The sequence below is a fragment of the Cryptomeria japonica genome, chromosome 8 (genome assembly GCF_030272615.1).
Source record: "Cryptomeria japonica chromosome 8, Sugi_1.0, whole genome shotgun sequence".
Classification (NCBI taxonomy): domain Eukaryota; kingdom Viridiplantae; phylum Streptophyta; class Pinopsida; order Cupressales; family Cupressaceae; genus Cryptomeria; species Cryptomeria japonica.
In genome coordinates this window covers 732,374,264-732,379,915 of record NC_081412.1, presented here as the reverse complement: position 1 = coordinate 732,379,915, position 5,652 = coordinate 732,374,264, and positions in this window count along the sequence as shown.

The window sequence follows — 5,652 nt, the reverse complement described above, 5'->3', positions numbered from 1 at the left end:
ATCTATCACCGATAGGCACTTCTTCGGAGAGTGACATGCCTACAACTTTCAAGATAGTTGTAAGGAAAAGAGATCCCTCACCAGCAACCACACCCTCACCTAGGAGGACAAGACAAAAACAACAAGCAGTGAGATCTCCGGTAAGAAAGGCTACACCAAAGAAGAAGAAACTGACACCCAAGAAGAAGAAGAGGACAAACAAGGACATGGACCCTCTTGATATACTATTAAATGAAATTACAAAGGAAGGAAAATTGAAGAATATAGAGAAAATATATGACACTCTGATAACTGATGAAAAAGAACAAGTAGAAAACAGTGTTATATTGCATATGGATATGTATAAGAAATTTTTAATGGAAGTAGTAAATGAAGTACCAGATGAACTATTTAAAAGACTAGAAGCAAGAAGACAAGCAGTAATATAACTTGACAAGAAAATAAAGATAGAAAAGCTACTTGCTGTATATCTAGTGAATTCACCCAAAGAAATTGATGACTTAATTGCTGAAGCCAACCAGTCAGTATTTTCTACTGCACACCGGCACATTGGTTTAATGGTTGGAAGAGTTAATGAGGTAACTGAGGAGATAGAAAATGCATGGGACATTTTCCTAGTGGAAAAAGAAAAACAAGAAGAATACATGAGCCACAAACCTATAAAGGTATATCAGAAAGAAAGAGACAAGGGTAAAGGTAAAGTTGGTGGACCACCCAATATCAAGGTTAAAGACAACTTACCCCCACCTCCTTTTATTACTCCACCAGTAAAAACAACAGCTACAAAAGATCAACCGACAGTTGAAAGTATGGATGTAGAGGATGTCAATCCTAATCCTGAAGACTTATACACAGTGGATGTTGATACTCAAAAGATCAACATTGTGGTAGACAAAGATACATCTGATAAGACTGACATGGGTAGTGAGCCTCCGGTAGCTGAGCAAACTGATAACACACAGGAGAAACCAATAGATGATAAAGAGCAAAAGGTAGAAACTCAGACTCAGACTGAGACAATGCAACAAACAGAGAAAAAAACAGAGCAAAAGGCTCTTGAACAGGAACAACAACAAGAACAGGAACAGGTTCATAAGGAAACAGTGCCACTTTGAAAAACCATTGCTTAAGGAAATGCAAACACAAACAGACTTACCAGAGGTCAATACAAGCTTGGTTACTTCCACTGGCGGTACTCAGAATGTTGGTTCATCATCAGGCTACAAACCAACTAATGTGACTAAAGTACTCTTGGATTCAATTAAAAAGATAACAGATTGCAGCTCACAAGCTTATAAGGCAATTGATGACACCATACCAATTTTGAAGGTAATTGCTCCTAACTGTAATATAGACAATAAAGATTCTTTAGGACAACTTGATACCTTGTGTAGATATATCACATAAAACATTGAGAAAATAAAGGAAGAGACATTGAAGGACAAAGTAGAAATTGAAAAACAAAAATTCTTTGATGAGCAGATAAAGAAGTGTACTAGAGATTTTGACACACTTCTACCGGAACTATGTAATTTATTAAAAGAGTACAAAACTCTGTACAAAGACACCTGTAAGACAAACTTTTTGACTGTAGATATTGATAAGAAGATGAGCAAGGTACAGGATGAAATCAACAAACTTGCAGATAATTTTGTTAACTCGCCTGATACATTATCAGTTTTTGAACAAAAGATAACAAATTTTGAGGAAGAATTACTTAAATTTGAAAGAGAAAAGGAGAGAATAGTGAATAAGGCAAAGCATCTGAGATTAAAACTGAGTCCAAGATTGGACTATTTAACATCATTACGGAAGGAAGTATCTAAGGCACTAATACAGGGACAGAAAACACCGGTAGAGCATTTGCAGCATCTCACCAGTACAGCTAAAAGAACAGAGACAACAATAAGAGATAGTAAGAAGTTTATGGAGAGTATAAACTTGATTTTAGCGGATCTATTTCAAATTGTAACTACCCAGTTACAAGGTTGAAACTACAAACTCTACTAACATCTTGACAACCTTTGTCATTGATGCCAAAGGGGGAGTAGTGGAATGAGAAAATTCAACATCACAGGAATCATATGCTCAGGGGGAGCACACACATTTTTGGTAACATTTTTTGACTTCACATTTTTGGATACACTTTTGAAATTTCTCATGAGTGTTGCCATCAATGCCAAAGGGGGAGATTATTGGCACATGCACACTCCAATGAGACATCATATGTGATTGAAGGTTTTGTCATTGATGGCAACCTTACAATCCTATGGCACTAACAAGGCATTACATCGGCAAGTTAGTGCACCGGCATCAACGATCAGACCCAACACTGGCACTCAGGACACTTACACCGGCACAGAGAAAGGAAGTATACAGGCAGAGAGGCCGACAGGATTTTGTTATATTATATTTTGTTTATTATTTTAAAAACTTTGTAAGCCGACTTGGCATGTTGTAAAATGACTCTTATATATAAAAGAGATCATTGTAGACATTTTGTAAGGAGAAAATGAATAAGGTTATATGCAAAATATTAAGGAAGACCTATTATGCGAAATATAGGGTAAAGAGTTTATGTAAGAAGTAGAGCAGCAACCGGTACTGAATCAGGCATTATAGATGCTATTTTAAAGCAGTACAAGATATTGGATTTGTATAATCCACATTGTAAGTCAGTGAGACTTCCCATTTGAGCAGTGAGCTCTAGGTAGCTGGCCTTCCTGCATGTGCAGGCCCCTATTGTAAGTAATATTCTCTTATTGGCTAGTAAGTGGATATTGTGGGTCACATTTCCCACCGAGGTTTTTCCCACACCGGTTTTCCTCGTTAAATCCTTGTGTTATGGTGTGCTTTTCATGTGGATGTTCTTAATTCTGTTTATTGCATTATTTCTTGCATACCGGTACACTATTATAATATGTTCTGCATGTTTTAAGATAAGAAATTATCTATATAGGTCAGATACTGATTCACCCCCCACTCTTAGTATCTGTGGGAATCCTAACATGGAGACTAACAACCTTAAGTCTAGATCCACAAGACTAAATCTTATAATGTGGAGAAATGCAAACCAAAATTCAAGGACACTGTCTTTAGGAAATTCATTGTCCATGCCTTAAACAAGTCTAGATCCACAAGACTAAATCTTATAATGTGGAGAAATGCAAACCAAAATTCAAGGACACTGTCTTTAGGAAATTCGTTGTCCATGCCTTAAACAAATTTTTCTCAACTATACAAGTACGAACAAATTATCAATTGTCATTCATCTAACTCCTTGAAACATGTGAAAACCAATCTATTCCTCATTCAAAGTAAGAACAATGGATTACTAACTTAACCATGTACATACCATACTTCCAGATTGTCTTATTGTCATCTTATGTCAGGAATATATCTGCATAGTCTTTCAAACTATCTTCCTATCATCATATTGATTCCATGTCATCATTAGTGTCAAACTATCTCTCTCAAATCATGTTGGTCCCAAACCATTTCCCAGCCTCTTAAACTAAACTAGTTTATCTTTGTACAAATGTGATAGGTTGACATTAATGACCTAAATTGATATCAATGACAACATATTGCACATATTACTTCATTTTTTTTTTCATTAGGAATGAGGATTTCTACAAATAATCCCATGGAGGTTCAAGTTATCCTAGTAGATATCGAGAAATCTTGTGAGTTGGGTTGAGAAAAGGTTATTCTTGAGATGGATTAAAGTGTTTTGGTTTTACTTTTGAATAATGGGAAAGGCTATTGTAGTGTCATAAATTGTATCCTCATACAATTTCAAAATCATTTTGGGCTCACTTTGGTGGTTGTCCCTCATGCCCTGGATTCATGAGTGATTCTTCTCAATCCATGATCAATTCTAGAATCCCAACACAATTCCATGCTCATTTACCTTGAGTTTGGATAAAAAAGCTAGGACTATGGTTTATAATATGGCGCTTACCACCATAGTCCTCTCAAACTATGATGCCTAGCATCCTAGTCCAACCTTTTTGGGTCCATATCTGAATCTCTAATGATTGGAAAAATGTGGAGTGGGAAGGTGCTTCCCAGTGTTGGCTTTCTTCAAAATTTCAACTCGAAAAGGTGTAAGTTGTGTATAAATACAATTCCCGCCCCCTCATTTGAAATTCATATCCTACAATCTCCTAATATCAAGCTATCACTCCAATTGAGCATTATGATTAGGCATCTTCAAGAAATTTGAGGAGAAATATGAAGAGAAGCATTCAAGTATTCAAGTTCAACAATCATGATCAAGTTACATGTTTCTCTATGAATAGAGGCATGCATCAACACTTCCAAGAAGCAACAAGATTTGTGTGAGGCTTTAGAGTAAGGGGTTTCACATCATGTGCACATTTTCCTCATTTTTTGTGTCTATATTATAGTTTCAATAACTAAAAGTTGCAGGAGTGCACAAAGAAAACTGGGACATATAATTCCATATTCTGAATAGGCAAAAAATCATGGACTAAGCACACTTATCTAATACTCTTTGGCTAAATTTTGAAGGGAGTAATCTACAAAGCATCCTGATATGGAATATAAAGTCTTAGCAAAATAGAAATAGTTTTAGGACTAGGGCACCTAACATACTTGTCTGGCATGTTTGGGCTCATATTTTAGTCAAATAGAAATATTTTCAGGATTAGGGTGCCTAGCATACTTGTCTGGTATTTCCAGGCTCAGATTTTAGTGACAAGTTCCTTTCTATATCTAATTTGTTTGTTCATGTCGAATATTGTCAATTTCCTAGCATTTTACCTATTTCTTGCACTATTTCTTATCCTAATAATATCTAATCAACATTTTCAAAAAGGGAACAATTAGTCACAGTGCTCATATCTCCTATATGATGAATGTTGGGCCTAATTGGTTGTTCCCTAATGAAAAAGATTCGAAATGATCCTTAGTTTGCATTACTAGGCTAGAGAACCCCATTTTTCACCATTTTAGTTCTCAATCTTCTTGGAAATTGGCACTATATGTGGAACAAATTCCTTGTCTCTCAAAGAATTTTGATTCCATCTCTTTTATTCATGTTCCTCATGAGTGGAATGTTGTTGCCAACTGCTTGGCTAGATGGGCTTCTAATCTTCAACATAATTAGAATGTTAAGGATTGGGGATCTCTTTCTCTAGCCCATTCTTCATAGCTTCTTTCATTCATACATGATGATTTGGGTTAATATATTGTTTTTGTTTTATTGTTGTCTTAATTTTGTTTTTTTGATCTCTTATGCGACTTGATCTTCATTCTTCGAATTTCATTGACAATTATTTATGTGTGAAATTCTTTCTGTACCTCTTTCAACTTTATCAATTAATGCATTTATCTTTTATACCAAAAACTAAAAAAATAAAAAAGTTTATGATTGAATATATATGCATTCATTGAATTATAATTAATTAATTAATTATTTAAATATAATAATACATTAAAATTATTAAGTAAAAAAATTAAAATAACATAACAAATATAATCAAAATCCAATTGATTTATTCTTCTTCCACATCTCGTTATAAACAGTCTGTGATGACTTAGTGTTGAGTAGTCACTTGTAATTTCTTTTGAGAGTCTTTATGCTACCCTCATTGTCTTTATAACTACAAAGGAAAAAATACAATG